This window comes from Macrotis lagotis, chromosome 7 (genome assembly GCF_037893015.1).
Source record: "Macrotis lagotis isolate mMagLag1 chromosome 7, bilby.v1.9.chrom.fasta, whole genome shotgun sequence".
Taxonomy (NCBI): domain Eukaryota; kingdom Metazoa; phylum Chordata; class Mammalia; order Peramelemorphia; family Peramelidae; genus Macrotis; species Macrotis lagotis.
Genome location: NC_133664.1, coordinates 148,529,886 through 148,547,996, shown reverse-complemented (window position 1 = coordinate 148,547,996; position 18,111 = coordinate 148,529,886).

Sequence of the window (18,111 nt, the reverse complement as noted above, 5' to 3'; positions counted from 1 at the left end):
AATTTTTATTTTAAAGTGTTTGAAGGGAGAATTCTGGGATAGTTCACCCAAGTCCCTGGTCTGTCATTTTGACTCTTAAAAATGATCATCCCCTCTAACTTTCCCTGTGATGTCAGGAGAAAGAGGGAAATTCTTCCTGTGTGTTGATTTCATTCCTGTAGGGAACTTGTTGAAGAAGTCAGATGAGGGAAACACATACATTTATTAATTATGATTGAACTGTAATCTCTATCATGGTAGGTTACATCATATTACTTGAATTTTACTGATATTCTCAATAGAATAGTGGTAGTCATACTAATCGAAGTACTGGTGGTAGTTGTAATAGTAAAAAAAATAATTGCAAATTTTATATACATGTATATACCAACATATGCATATATGTATGCATGTAGATATGTCATATATACCTGCATTTACATGCATATAGAAATATGTGAAATAATAATTAAATTAAGTTACTTGCAAACAATGGAAGGTGATAATCAGTTTCCTTTATGATTGATTGGTCTAAAGGAATCATAGGACTTTATCTCAAATCTGAATTTGAGTGTTATTCACTCTCATTATCTGTTGGTATTCATGTTTTGAATTTATATGGCTTTAAATTTGATAACAGCTATTCCACATCAATATTAACCATGCCTTAGTTTGTATGTGTGTGCATGTGTGCGTGCACATGTCCACACAGTTAAGTTAGAGATGAGTGTGGTTAGTGAGAAAATGGCAAAATTGATGGTTTGACAGATTTTACGCACTTGAAGCATTAATAACCTTCATACTATAGCTGGCCCTTTCTTCTAATATTTTGTTTGTATATCTGCAAATCTTTGAGATAATTTTCTCAAATTTAGAAGGAGGTGATGAAATGTTCCAGGTTGACAAGCAGTCTGAAGGTTTCTTTTTCTTCTTCAGTCACAGTCATTTCCTCAGGTAAAAATTTCCTTTGTTTACAATGCACTTGGTTATGTTTAACAAAGGAAGCTATGTAATATCTATGATTGAAACATGTATGTTGAATGACTCAAAAATTAAAGTCACTGTCTGCCATTTTAACTTCTCCCCATTACCCTGTCTTAAGTTTTTCACTAAATGTATTGAAGCAGAATATATTTTTATAATAAACTAAGGTATTTATTTAGTTTATTATATATAATTTATTTATTTAATTTATTAAATCGAATATGGTAATGGTAATAGCTGTTCATTGAATAGAAGATAAAAATACCAACTCATTCTGGTTCAGCTTAAAAAAATGAATCTAAACAGACCAGGTACTAATTCTACCTTGTTCACATATAGACCATTGCATCTGCTACCTATTTTTGAAAACATTCTGTTTACTTGTTCCATTCAGTTCCATTCAGTTCAATCAGTCAAGCAAGCATTTACTAAGTGCCCACAATATACAGCCATTCTACTGGATATTGGAAAAACAGATAAAAGGTATAAACCGTCGCTGATTTCAAGGAGTTAATCAAGAAACAATAATCAAATGCCTGTTGTGTTTTTGATGTTGTATTAAACAGGGGGGATATAAAGACAAAAGTTTAAATAGTGCTTCCCCCCATGGAGTCTCTATTTTATTGAAACAATAATAAAATTTATCAATGATTAAGTTACAAAATTTAGTGTTTTGCAATATCTGAAGGAAGAATGGGACTATAATACTATGTTCTTTCTCTTTAGACTTTTGTACATCTTTTCCATTTGAAATTTATGTTTGGTAGTAATTACTTGTACATCATCCTTACCTACCAGCTTAACTGTAAATATTATTAGTCAGACACTGGTGAATACAATATCATCAAATCCAGAGGAGTTAAATTATAACTTGTGACTGATAATTCTCAGTAGCATATTATCATTGGATTCATAATAGATATTAACACTTGCAATTACACTTAAAAAATCCAAACTAGTTTAGTAGGAAAACATTAAAACATTTTGAATTTGGCTTTATGCTTACTATAGTTAGTTCCAATACCAAGAGAAGCAACTGGCAACATTTTCTCTTTTTTAGATATTCTTGTTCTTATTGAATTATACTAAAAGGGTTCTAAGTAAATGTTCATCATGAAAATGAGAGTTTAACAGTGTACCCTGGGAACCTTGTCAATCATTTTGATTTAAGAAGGCATTCTTAAGCATTAAAAAGTGATTCGATTATTCTTTCATTTTCACAAAAGCTCTTCCTGAGAATATATTAGTGATAAATTAAATATTTTGCAGAGAAAATTCCACAATATACTGATACTGGTTTAATGATATAAACATACCAAGAATAAGTTGTAAGGTCTCATTGATTTATATCACAACTGTTCTAGTTCAACACCCCCTGCCCTTTATCTCTAAAACCTAACAAGGGCTCCAAGTTTGATGTTGAGAATAAAGTTGATATTCACTGCCTTCCAACCCTATTTTCAAATATATAATGAAACAAGAATGCAAAGGAAATAACGTTCTATGAAGAGTCCATGCTTTGTTTAATGGAATCATAACTTTAGATCAGAAGGAAAACTAATGAGTACATCTAGTTCAATCACTTCAATTTACAGATGATGAATTGAGGTCTGGAGAGATTAGTAATAGAATTAAATAATATTTGTAAAACACAGCATATGCATAGAACATAGTAATTATCATATAAATATTTATTCCTTTCCCTTCTCACTTCATCCTCTTAATACATCTATCCATTGTTACTTAGGGAATATCAGAACCAGGAGTCAAACCCAGGTGCATTATCTTCACAGTCAGTCATGTTTACCCTTTATTACCCTACCTTTGAAATCTTCTGTTTTTAAATCTTGTTCCAATATTTCTTTAGTGAACACCTAGGTGTTAAAATTTTAATCTACTGAATCTGGAGTCAAGAATGCCAGATTTCTACTCTGGTCTCAAACACTTACTAATTGTGTCACCATGGTCAAGTTACCATTTAACCTTTATATGCCTCAGTTTCCTCAACTTGTTGGAGATTAAATGAAAAAGTACTTATTAAGTGCTTAATAATAATTTCCTTCCTTTCTTCCCTCCTTGAGTACTCATGAGACTTGAATGATATAGCTAAGACTGACCTAGCTTGGCCTTCATCTATCTTGAAAAAAATCACAGTTTCTCATAACTTTATTTATTATTGGGTATATGAGGCATAATGAATATACTTTTAGTTTCTCAGAGTTTGGAAAACCTTTGTTCAAATCTTATATCTAATTATTGCATGATAAAGTCCCTAGAATAGGTTATTAAAGTTGGTTTCTCCAATTATGAATGTTGAAAAAAATATCTCTTATTTCAAATAGCATATAACGAGTAATGTTTTTTCTTGGAGCAAATATGAGCCAGAAGAGATGTGGATTCATAATGTACCTTGATTGGGAAGAAGTGAGTGAGGAGACAGAACTATGTTCTAGGCATGATAATAGCTCAGGAAAATGGATAGAGATTAGATGTGGTAGACTGAGATGGGAGAAAGATTCTTATCTGAAGGGAATATAGAATGCACAAAAAATTTTAAATATAATTTTATATTTATATTTAATATATATTTATATTTAATATATACATGTATATTTATATTTAAATATAATTTTATTTTAGTCATTTAAAAAATGACCTGTAGGCAGTAGTACAGAATGGCTAGCTTTTCTAAGATGGATTCATATATCTGGAATTTCTCCATATTACATTGATAGTGACAAGTTTCTGTTTGAGATACTCAGCTTCCAATATTTACCCAAACACATGCCACATCGTCTAATCAACCAGAGTTACCAAAAGTAGAAAATTAAGATGAAAGGTAAAAATTTGTGAAAAAATTTAGGCAGCTTCTTAGATCCATTATCCAAAAATACAGCTGAGCATTAGTCTGGTAGGATCCAAAAGCAAGTCAACAGAAGAGGAGGCACAGGTAAGAAATGGAGGGAACTCCTTTGCCTATTACTTATCATAGTAATGATTGTGACATTTCTAAATCATAGAACACTTTGAATTCATAATAGATATAATCATTCTGTCTAATGATTATGTGCCCAGATAGTGCTTCAATGAAGCCATTTTCAAAGTTCAGTGATAAAATCAAATACACCTACTAAATACTAAATAGTTGTATCTTCTGGAAAACTCCCTCATTTTCAATATATATATTGAAATCTATTTTTCACCAGACATTAGTGAATATGTCTATTATCTATCTATCTATCTATCTATCTATCTATCTATCTATCTATCTATCTGTCTGTCTGTCTATCTATCAATCTATCTCCATATAACTACTGAGTGAAGTAACTAATCTATATCAGTATAAGATATGAATGTTACATGTATATATTTATATAAAGTTTATATGTTCTTATGACAAATATAATTTATCTGTTTTATTATTTTCCCAATAAATTCAAGTACTTTTTCCTTGACTATATACTATATGGCAGGAGGTGTATCATTGTTACAAGATTTAGATTTTACAATTGCACATGCTTTATTGGTGGCAGCAGTAGTATTTTTAAATGGTAGCTATATAATGCATCTTAGAACTTCAAAGGTGAAAATTCATTATATGCAATGGGATCAAGAATAGATAATATGTTATGGAAGTATGGAAATATTTTGTGGCTATGATACAGGGGTATAAGTGTAAGGCAGAGAACGATGCTAATAAAGCCTTGGTCAGTTGGAGAGAAAGTAATACAGCCATTTTACAGATTTATCCAATTGGTAGAACATAGTTGTAATTTATGCATTCATCTGCCCAAAGAACATCTAAATACCTTTGCTCACATTTCTTCATATGTAAATTGATGGGGTCCTTTTTCTTCTCTAAATCATCATCAGCTTCATAACCCTTTCAGACAGGGATCTCTGAAGTGACTGTTTGTAAGATTGCAAAGTATAATTATTAACCCTTTTAGTCCTAAATTTTTATTATCCTTTTATCTATTAAAGAAGAAATCTCAGTCACAAGTCTCAGCTGTGAGTTGTATATATTTAAGTGTATGTGCAATGGAGAAGTTTCTTTTTTACATGCTAAGGTAATGCAATTTTCTTGTCCTATTAAAAGCAAAAAAAAAAAACAACAAAATTTATATTTGTATGCCTAGCTTCCTTCAGATGTCAGAATTGATTTGGTCAGTCCACAAGTAATGAGCAGTTTGCTGATGAAGACTTTAATGTTTGGGGTAAGTGTGGCCTAGTTATCACTCTAGGAAATGAAGAATCTTTTCTATGCTGTTTTTTATGCCTTGAAGTTCATCAATACAACATCCATAGTACTCAGAATCCAAATTGAACTATATGTTTTCCATCACCTGAACCTTCTAAATACAGTAAAGAACCATATGCCTATATGATTTTTTTGGTAACCTAGGAGTAAAGTAAGCCATCTGTTGCCCATTATACTGAGAGTATTTTTTGTTGTTGTTTTCAAACCAGCATCATATAGGGTAATGCTAAGCATGAAGACATTAAGCTATGCATCTGAGCATAACTGAAGTTATAAATTACTTTTATGACTAATGATCTCATTAATCATAAAATAATTCACTGACAAAATGGAAAAGAGATTATCATAAACAAGTCCTTAATAAATAACCCAAAATTTCATGAATTCTCTTAAGAAATTGAAGCATATTACAGGCAATTTTCCATTTTTCTTACTATTTAAAGCATGCTTAACTTTTTATATTTCTGATATGATTGGGTTCTATAGGAATTTGGAGGCATTTAATAATCCAATAATTCAATTCTACAAGACCTTTAGAAATGTTTACACCTTATTAAAAATGTTTGGTATCTTTGAATTCTAGTTTAATTATTTAGTTTAACTTTTCAACTTAGGAAGAAATTCTTTCCAAAATATGCATGATGGAAAATTATCCAATCTCTTCCTAAGTGCTTCCAATGGCAGGCCATGTACTACCTTACCAAGGATTTTATTTAATTTTTTAAAATTAATAATATTTGTGAAGGTATTTCTTCATATTGAATCTAGTTCTGATCACTCACACTGCTTAGATGCCTAATCTTTCTTTCACATGACATTTACATATTTGAAATTAATCATTGGCATTTACCTTAAATGTTAGATTTCTCAGAATGAATAAGTTTAAATATTCAACTTTTTAATAAATATCTTAAAGGTTTTATTGTTCATAGTATATGCTTCATCCTTTCAGCAAAATATAACATCCTCGAGTGTAGGAACAATTTTGTATGTTTGTTTTTACCATTATGTGTCAAGGACATCACACTCTCCTTGATATACAATAAATGTTTGCCAAAAAGAATAGAATCCTGGTAGCTCCTTTCTAAATTCCCTACATTTATCAATGATTCTCTTAAAATATGGTTACTAGGATATATCTATATCTATATAAATATATCTATCTAGATACAGATATAGATATGGATATGGATATGGATATGGATATGGATATGATCTGGATATGGGTATGGAGATGGAGATGGAGATGGAGATGAATATGGCTATAGATATAGATATGGTATAGATATGGATATATATATAGATGTATATTTAGATATAGATATAGATATAGATATAGTATAGATATAGTATAGATATAGTATGGATATAGATATAGATATAGTATAGATATAGATATAGATATAGATATAGATATAGATATAGATATAGATATAGATATAGATATAGATGATATAGACATAGACATAGACATAGACATAGACATAGACATAGACATAGATATAGATATAGATATAGATATAGATATAGATATAATGTAGTCTAACCTAGATTTATCAGATTTTTTGCCTCTTTAGTCTTTGGCTACTATTTGGTGGCTTCCAGAAAAGATTATGATTAGATCGAAGCATAAATGTAATTATTTTATGTAGCGAACATATGTATACTTTGAATCAGATTGTTACCAATCAGTGGACTTCTGGAATTAAAAGATGTTGACTCATTAACTCCTAATATTTGGAGGCACATTTTTTGGCATTGTTTATTTGTTTTTCTTTCTTTTATTTTCTGGTTTTCTTCCTCTGGAAGGGGATAATATTGTCCAAAGATAGTCTAATATAGTTGTCCTAGCTCTATGAACTGCTTTTATGAAGGATGATCATCTCAGAATGTTATTAATGTGTACATTGTTCTCACTTTCCTCAGCATTAGATTCTATAGTATTCATGTACCATAACTTGTTTAGCCATTCCCCAAATGATGGGCATTCCTTCAATTTCCAATTCTTTCTGAAACATGTGGGACCTTTCCTATTTTTTTATAATTTATTCTGAATATAGATCTAGATTTGGAATTGCTGGGTCAATGGGAATGAATATTTTTATTGTTCTTTGGGTATAGTTACACATTGCCCTCTAGAATCATTGGATCCATTTAGAATATCTCTAGCAATGTATTAATGTCCCAGTCCTTCTGCAACCTATCCAACATTAAACATTTTCCCTTTTTCTCATCTTGGTCGATCTGATAGCTGTGAGGTTATACTTTATAATTGTTTTAATTTGCATTTCTTTAATCAATAATGATGTGGATCATTTTTTCTTATGTGTTTAAATACGGCATTAATTTCTTCATTTGAAACCTATCTATTCATATCCTTTTACCATTTATCAAGTGGGGAATTGACATCATTTATTGATTGACCCTTAATAATAATCCACAAATTAATTTAATATTTTTTCAAATATGGAATATACATTTCATAAAGAATTTTCAAGTTTACATAGAATATTCAATTATTACTCATATTTCTCAGAGAGAGAATAATGGACAATGATAAAAATGTAACTTTATAAACTGTAAATTAATTGGGTCATTTTTATAAATTACTTGTAATAATCTTTATCTCAAATAGTTTTTTTAAAGTTGAAATGTAGGTAGCTACCAAGAATAGTTCACAACATTACAATGTTTTCCTTACATGAAAATCAGAATCTATTTGAATGTTATTCAATTTTGTACCATGTAATGGATGGTTACAATGGATCATGTTAGGTATTGGACCTTGCACCATGCCTCAGGGTATAATAATAAATTCACATGATGTGAGAAATCTTATATTATTAGAAAAGTCATGTTCCTCTAAATTTTTCCATTGAAATAAAATGAAGCAAGTCAGATGCTTTTATTCTGCAGATAAAATTATATGTATAAATACATGAATATCTGCATATTCATACGTCCACATATATATGTGTGTGTGTGTTAACATTCTTGTTTCTATGTATATATGAGTTTACTTTTGCACACATATGCATATGAACCAATCTAATATATTTTTATAATTGATTTCAAAATTTTCACATAATTCCTTTCTTTTATTGCTGCTTGAAGAGTGGGAATGATGTGTCTAGTAGTTTTATTTCTTTAATGCATGGACAAATCATGTATTGTTAGAAAATTCCTGGTTGTATAAGGTGCTGCCTTGAAACAGTATTAGAAAAACAATTTTTTTAATTCTACAGAAGAAATATATATATTTTTGATACATATGATTGCTTATATAGTTATATTTATGCATAAATATATATTTAAATATGTGTATGCACACAGAAATACATATTCTAAAATATAAATGATAAACTCCCAAACTTTAACCATGATTCCCTACAGGATTTTCATCATCTGTACTTACTTTGCTCTTAATATTATTATTAAGGCCTCGAGATGGGTTGACATCATGTCCTTAAATTTCTACAGACTCTCATCAGACCTAAGCTCTTCACACATATCAGGTACTCTTCTAACATTCTTAAATGATTGTGATGTATTGTCTTGAAACTTCTCATTCACAAAATAATCACTTTACAAATATCTTCTTAAACTTCATGATAATTTAAAGTAGGAGTAGTTATCAATAGTACTTATGAGGCAATTACATTTTAAAATATGAGAGAAAAAATGTAAATATGAGCTAAAAATGTGTATCAATCATGCTTTAAAAGACACAGTAATGTTAAAATAGACCATGGATTTATTAATAGGAAATCTGATTAATTACTTGAAAAGTGGAAATATTCCAAATTTTAAAGTGGCATCATGGAGAAAATAAGAGAAAGTCTTACTTCTTTTAATTCAATATATTGAGGGTGCATCTATATAATTTAAAGATTATACTCAGTCACATGATATAAAACTTTTTCTTTTGACTTCTGGCAAAGATGGTGGAGAGAAGACAGGCACAGTTCTAAAGTCTCTTGATCTTTCCCCATCTATCATATGAAACAAACTTCTTAACAGAAATCCTACCCACAAAACAAAGAAAGAAAAGCCAGGAGGAAGAGCATCTACCTCATGATTTGTCTCCAGCAGCAGCATTGGGCAATTTTGGTAAGGTGAGTCTGGTCTCAGAGGGCAGATGAGCCCCAGATCAGCCAGATACATGCTGAATTGGAGCTGGGGTGTCTAAGGGCTTGAGAGCCGGACCTGCTGGATCAGCAGCGGTGCTAGGTGGCCAGGTCTTGAATCAACAAGGGAGCAGAGGCACTGGTGTTGGTGCTGACCCTCTGGAGCTCCTGGACAGGGCTGGGTAGGGGGAGAGTTCTGGTGCAGGAGAGCTGGAGACAACATCCCTGGGCTCCTCTGGTGTGAGGAACTCTGAGTCCAGGCCTCCATTACAGCTGAGGACTCTTCCCAGAAGAAACAATTGCAGACAACTTCTGCCTCAGGCACAGGTATGTGAACAGAAGAAACAGCCCAGCTGACAATAGGGAGAGGAATGACCTCACCCCAGGGTAAAGCCCAAGATTGATTGAAAGCAAAAGAATTCAATAGCTCCAACCCCTCCCTTCAAGCTAAGGGAGAAGGCAACAATCAAGGTCACAGACACTCCAGAGAAAGCAACCAGCACCTCCTACTGGCCAGCCAGAGAATTTGCATTCAGTGAGTAAAGCCTCTAGCAATCCCAAGCCCCTGTGAAACAGCCCCTCCCCAATTCAAAGTCTTAGCAAAATGAAGAAGGGTCAGTGGAAAGGTGGAGCCATAGTAAAATTCTTGGAAGGAAAAGACCCTAAATCAGACAGACCTAGAACCTCTGAGGAGAATACAATCTGGTCTTCAGCACAGAAAGACATCCTTGAAGAAATAAGGAAGGAGTTTAAAAATCCCCTGGAAAATTTGGGAGACACAATTACTACCTTGCAACAAGAAAAAAATCCTTAGAAAATACAATTGGACAAATACAAAATGAGAATATATCTCTCACATCATCCATTTGACAAATACAAAATAAGAATAAGTCACACAGATCCTCAATTTGGCAAATACAAAAAGAAAATAATTGGTCAAATGGAAAGCTCTTTCAAATGTAGAATTGACCAATTGGAAAAAGAGTTGCAAATGGTTAATGAAGAAAACGCCTCCCTTAAAAAAACAAGAATGGAGTCAGCAGAAAGTAATGACTGCATGAGACAGAAATAGCCAGTTAAACAAAATGAAAAAATAGAAAAAATAGAAGAAAATGTAAAATACCTCATCAGCAAAACGACTGACCTAGAGAATGGATCCAAGAGGGGCAACCTGAGAAATATTGGACTTCCTGAAAACATTGAAGAGAAAGAAAAAAGCCTGGACTTAATATTACAGGATCTAGTGATGGAAAACTGCCCTGATATGATGGAACCAGAGGGCAAAGTAATTATTGAAATAATACATCAATCCTCTACAGAAAAAGATCCTAAAATGAAAACACCAAGGAATGTTGTGGCCAAATTCCAGAACTATCAGATAAAAGAGAAAGTCCTGGGAGCAGCAAGAAAGAAACAATTTAAATATGAAGGAGGCACAGTAAGGATTATGCAAAACCTGGCTACATCAAGGGATCAAAGGGCATGGAAAGAGATATTTCACAGAGCAAGGGTACTTGGAATGCTGCCAAGAATCCACTATCCCATAAATCTGAGCCTTCTCTTCCAGGGAAAGAGATGGACCATTAATGAAATGGAAGAATTCCAAAAATTCCTGATGAAAAGACCAGAGTTAAATAGAAAATTTGGACATCAAACAGGAGATTCAAGAGACACATGAAAAGGCTAAAAAAATGGGGGGGTGGTAAAAGAAAAAAAACTGCTATCCAATAAGGTGAAACTGGCTATATCCCAACATGGGGAAAAGATTATCATACCTCTTGAGAATTGTAACTCTAACAAAGAAAATATACCTAGCCAGACGTGATGGACATTCATGATCTATCCATGAGACTGCTATTCAATGGGATTTAACTGTCTTCAACTCCACTTGGGAGAAAGACTCTAATAAATCTCAAAAATTTTAGCTCTATTACCTAGAAGTGACAGATACTCAGACTTTTCTATGACTCAGATAGAATGATCTAAAAAAACACTACCTCCTTACAAATAGGGAGAGGAAGGAGATAGAAGGAGTGAGGGATTGAATGGGGGAAATCTCATTCCACTCAGGGGTACAAAATACCTATGGTAATAGTAGGGAAGAAGGGAGGAGATGAGAGACACCTGAATCTTCTTCTCATCATATTTGAATTAAAGTCAATTTACACATACTTAGTTAACTTAAAAAAATCTAACCCTTCAAGTATTAAAAGGGAAAAAGGGGAGGGGTGACAGGGAAAGGGAGGGAGTGGGGGGAAAAGGTAAGTAGCAAAAAGAAGGGAAGGGAAAAGGGAAAAAGGGAAAGGGGAAAGAAATGTGAGGGGGTGATATAGGAGGGCAAACACACTGAGGGGATGGTATTCGGAAACAAAATACTGGGGAATACGGATAAAGGAGAGGGAAAGGGGGGGGGAATACAAGCAGAGTGAAGATAGCATGGAGGGCAATAAAGAATTAGTAATTATAACTTTGAATGTGAATGGGATGGACTCTCCCTTAAAACATAAGTGAATAGCAGAGTGTATTAAAAACCAAAATCCAACAATATGCTGCCTCCAAGAAACTCATTTGAAGCAGAGAGATACATATAGAGTAAGGGAAAAGGTTGGAATAAAATATATTTTGCTTCAGATGAAGTAAAAAAAGCAGGGGGTAGCAATCCTTATCTCAGACAAAGCAGGAGCAAAAATAGATAGCTTTAAAAGAGATAAGGAAGGAAACTTTATCCTCCTAAAAGTTACCATAGACAATAAAGTTATTTCAATACTGAATATATATGCTTCAAATGGGATAGCATCCAAATTCTTAAAGGAGAAGATGAAAGAACTACAGCAATACATAACAGCAAAACTCTACTAGTGGGAGACCTCAACCTCCCTCTATCAGATCTAGATAAATTGAATCATAAAATAAACAAGAAAGAAGTTAAGGAGTTAAATAGATTGTAGGAAAAATTAGATATGGTAAACTTATAGAGGAAATTGAATGGGGATAAAAAGGAATACATCTTTTTTCTACAGTACATGGAACTTAAACAAAAAATTGACCATGTACTAGGACATAAGAACCTGATGATTATCTGCAGAAAGGCAGAAATAGTGAAGAAATAATTCTCAGATCACAAGGCAATAAAAGCCATATGCAATATTGGGCCAAGGAGATACAGACCCAGAACAAAATGGAAACTGAATAACCTCATTTTAAAGAATGAATGGATCAAAAAACAAATGATAGAAAGAATTAACCATTTAATCCTAGATAATGACAATAATGAAACAATGTACCAAAACCTATGGGATTCATTCAAAGCAGTTCTCAGGGGATATATTATAGCCATAAATGCTTACATGAATAAATTGCAGAAAGAGGAAATCAGTTAACTAAACATGCAACTAAAAAAAATTAGAGAAAGAACAAATCAAAAAATCCCCATTTAAATACCCAAATTAGAAATTCTAAAAATTAAAGGATAAATTAAGAAATTAAGAAAATAAGAAATTAAGAAAATCGAAAGCAAAAAAAATTGAATTAGTAAATAAAACTAAAAGTTGATATTATGAAAATGACCAATAAAATTATAAACCTCTGGTCAATTTGATTTGAAAAAAAGAAAGAAGAAAATCAAATTTCTAGTATCATAAATGAAAAAGGTGAACTCACCACCAATGAGGAGGAAATTAAAGTAATAATTCAAAATTAATTTTTGCTAGTCAAGTCCAAAAATTTGATAATCTAAATGAAATGGACAAATATTTACAACAATATAAGGTTCCCAGGTTAAAAAAAGAGGAGATTTAATACCTAACCAACCTTATCTCAGAAAAGTAATTCAAGAAGTCATCACTGAATTCCCTAAGAAAAAATCTCCTGGGCCTGATGAATTCACAAGTGAATTCTACCAAATATTTAAGAAACAATTGGTTGCAATTCTATATAAACTCTTTGGAAAAATAGGGAAAGCTGGAACTCTGACTAACTCTTACTATGAAACCAATTTGGTGCTGTTACCTAAACCAGGAAGAGTTAAAACAAAGAGAAAATTAAAGGACCTATCTCCCTGATGAATATAGATCCAAAAATCTTAAATAAAATCTTACCAAAATCATTACAACAAATTATCACTAGGATAATACATTATGATTAAATAGGATTTAACCCAGGAATGTGGAGTTGGTTCAATATTAGGAAAACTGTTAGTATAATCAATTATATCAACAACAAATCAATTAGAAATTATATGATCATATCCATAGATGTCGAAAAAGCTTTTGACAAAATACAGGATCCATTCCTCCTAAAAATAGTAGAGACTGTAGGAATAAATGGACTCTTCCTTAGAATAATTATCAGTATCTATATGAAACCATCAACAAGCATTATATTCAAAGAGGAGAGGCCAGAGGCATTCCCAGTAAGTTCAGAGGTGAACAAGGGTGCCAATTATCACCACTATTATTCAATATCTTATTAGAAATATTAGCTTCAGCAATTAGAGAAGAAAAAGAAATGGAAGGAATTAGAATTGTGAAGGAAGAGACAAAACTCTCACTCTTTGCAGATGACATGATGGTCTACCTAGTGAATTACAAGAAATCATTCAAAAAACTACTGGAAACAATTAGCAATTTTAGCAAAGTTGCAGGTTATAAAATAAACCCTCACAAATCCTCAATTTTCCTATATATGTCTAGCAAGATACAGCAGGAAGAGCTAGAAAGAGAAATCCTATTCAAAGTAACCTCAGACAGTATAAAATACTTGGGAGTCTATTTGCCAAGAGCGACTCAGAAACTTTTTGAAATAAATTATAAAACACTTCTCACACAAATTAAATCAAATTTAAATAATTGGGCAAATATCAACTCCTCATGGATACATAGAGCTAATATGTTAAAAATGACAATTTTACCAAAACTAAACTATCTGTTTAGTGTCCTACCAATCAAAATTCCAAAAAGTAAAGAATTTCCAGGAACTTAATGAAAAAAAATTGCAAAAGAAGGGGGATTAGCCCTACCTGATCAAAAATTTTATTATAAAGAATCAGTCATCAAAACTCTTTGGTACTGGCTAAGAAAAAGAGTGGTGGACCAGTGAAATAGACTAGGTTCAAAGGCAGAGATGATTATGGTAATCTGCAGTTTGATAAACCCAAAGAGTCCAGCTATTGAGATAAAAACTCTTTCCTTGATGAAAACTGCTGGGAAAATTGGAAGTTACTATGGAAGAATGCCTAACACCCTTTACCAAGAAAAGATCCAAATTGTTACAGGCTTTAGACATAAAAAACAATACTATAAGTAAATTAGAAGATCAAGGACTAGTTTACCTGTCAGATCTATGGAAAGGGGAGCAGTTTATGACTAAGGAAGAGTTGGAGAACATCACCAAAAACGAACTAGATGATTTCGATTACATTAAATTACAAAGCTTTTGCAGATAAAACCACTGTAACCAAGATCAAAAGAAATGTAGTAAATTGGGAAACAATCTTTACAACCAATGATTCTGACAAAGGACTCGTTTCTAAAATATATGGAGAACTGAGTCATAATTTAAAAAAAAGCCATTCACCAATTGACAAATGGTCAAAGCATATGCAAAGCAATTTACAGATGAGTAGATCAAGGCAATCAATAGCCATATGAAAAATCTTTAATTATTAGCGAAATGCAAGTTAAAGCTTCTCTGAGGTACTACTTCACACCTCTGTAACTGACCAATATGACCAGAAAATATAATGATCATTGTTGGAAGGATTGTGGGAAATCTGGGACACTAGTACACTGTTGTTGGAGCTGTGAACTCATCCAAACTTTCTGGGGAGAAATTTGGAACTATGCCCATAGGGCAACAAAAATGAGCATACTCTTTGACCCAGAAATACCACTACTGGACCTATACCCTGAAGAGATGATGCAAAATGGTAAAATCATTTGTACAAAAATATTTATAGCAGACCTGTTTGTGGTGGCAAAGAATTGGAAATCAAGTAAATGTCCTTCAATTGGTTAATGGCTTACCAAACTGTGGTATATGTATGTATGTCATGGAACACTATTGTTCTATAAGAAACCAGGAGGGACAGGATTTCAGGGAAACCTGGAGGGATTTGCATGATCTGATGCTGAGTGAGATGAGCAGAACCAGAAAAACACTGTATACTCTAACAGCAACATGGGGGTGATGTTCAACCTTAAAGGACTCGCTCATTCCATTAGTACAGCAATCGGGAACAATTTTGGGCTGTCTGCAAAGGAGAGTGTCATCTGTATCCAGATAAAGAGCCATGGAGTTTGAACAAAGTTCAAGGACTATTCCTTTTAATTTAGGGGAAAAAACAGTTATCTTATTGTCAGATCTTGTTATCTCTTACACTTTTTTCTTTCTTAAGGATATGATTTCTCTCTCATCACACTTAGTTTGGATCAATGTACAACATGGAAACAAAGTAAAGACTGACAGATCGCTTTCAGTGGGAGTTGGAGGGAGAGAAGTGAGATTGGGGGAAAATTGTAAAACTCAAATAATATCTTTAATAAAAATAAAAATAAAAAATGCATCACAACCTAAGCATTTTTCATACACGATAATAGAAGAAGAAAGAAAAATATAAAATGTTACGACAGATTTTCATTTTGTCTTCAAAAATGATAGATTTGCATTTGTAAAGGACCTTTGAAACCTTCAGATTCATTTCTCTTATTTTACAGATTTACAGATGAAGGGAATCAAAGCATAGAGTAGTGACCTGATTTCCTTAGATCCCTACTAGAAAGTATCTGAGTTATTTTCAATTCAATTCAATTCAATTATGAACCAGGTGATTTTGCCTTTTTTTTCTGTAAGGGCTTCAAAGGAGATGCTATCAAGGGGAAAACCAATAGATTAAAGAAAATGTTTTTCAGTCTATGAGAAGGAAGGAAATTCTTATCGATTTTTTTTTTTTAGAAAAGGTATTTAGCTGCCTTAAGGTAGAGGAAGAATTGTAATGAGGCATTTTAGGGATCTGATTATTGATACAATGTGAAAGAAATCAAGGTATATAGAGTACTGTCAATATCACACATAGCTAGAAGACAGAAGTTTGATGTGATCTTCAGTTTCAAAGAATTGGATTTATGTTTTGTAACATATGGATTAGATATAATAGATGGAAAGACCATTTGTCATTCCTCATGTGGAGATAGCCTTGCATTCCTAACTAAGCACACCTTTACAATTCTTACCAAGTCTTGTTGCTCTGAAAATCTTGGAGCCATCATTGACTTACCCATCTTCTAGACTCAGTTATTGTCAGCCAGAAAGCTTTCTAATGTTGCCTTTGTAATATTTTCTTCCATATGTGGGCTTTCAATAGTTCTTATGATTTCTATTGTAATTTTCCCTTAACTGGTTACCTCATTAACAGATTGTCCTTCCTTTAAGCATTCTTTTTCCAGATTAACCTTCCTCAAACATAGTAATGTTCCAGTCATTCAATTATTCTAGTATGTCTAAGTTTTTCTCCATTTCCAAAAAAACTTTTTTTTTTAGTGTGACATTCATGGACATCCATAATTTCATCCTTATCTTTGTTTATAATTGCTTTCTATTTTTAATTTACTTCTATTGATATTTATCATTCTTTTGTTAGAATGTAACCTCCATGAGGGCACAAATGTGTGTATGTGTGTTTGTTTATGTGTGTGTGTGTGTGTATGTGTGTGTGTGTGTGTGTGTGTGTGTGTGTGTATCCTCAGAATCTAGCAAAGTGTCTGGGATATAGTATACACATAATAAGACTTTATGGGTTGGTAAATTTATATTCTTTACTGCCATTGTTCAATCTGAATTTTTCAAATTAACCAAGAGTTTCTGAATTACTCTATGCTGCACATATTGAAAATGTGTTGCACATATTAAAAATGTTTAATGTCTTTTTAAAATTAGTGCATGAAAAGATTAAAATAAAATAGGAAGTGAATATGTATTAAAGTGAGAGCACTTGTGGAAATTATCTCTGAAAAAAGAATCAGGCTGATCAGCAAGTATTTGATCAAAATTTTCCCCTAGAATTAGATATGAGTGATAAAAGACTGTGCTATTCAGAGGGGAAAACCAAGTCTTAAGATTTGAGGATGTCACCTTTATCTCTCTGGAACATCCAAAACACTGTGGACTGAATATAACATACCACCATCAGGTAATGCATTCTCATTCCTGGAGACATCTCTTACTGTTTTATGAAGCCACCAGGCAGATATAAAGCAATCTCATTTGAACAAGAAAGCCTGAATACATTCAATGCTGTCTTTCATAACAATTATGAGTGACTTGTACTTTCCATGTCTGGAGTATTCTGAAGAAGCAGAATATAAGAAAAGAAGTAATAATGTATGAAAAATATATAACATAGAAAAATCAAAAAGTGAGAGAAAACAAAACTCAAATAGGATTCCAAAAAGTTTTAGGTCAACAAATTTATGCCTAAAAGAAATAGAAATAGAGAATTTTATAATTATTAATATTTGCAACATGTTGGGGGAGGTAATAAAACCAGGTATGCCATGAAAATTACTTTCCTTTACTAATTTCTTGGTAGTACAAACTGAGGTCAAAAGTCTGATGAAGGGAAGAACATGTAGTACCTGACTTTGAATATGTTATAGTGGCAAGTTTGGGATCCAATGGATCAAGATGACAGGAAAAGAAACAGGAAAGTATGGACGCATGAGTTCATGAAGATTATTGAATTCATTAAAATGAAAGAAGAACAAT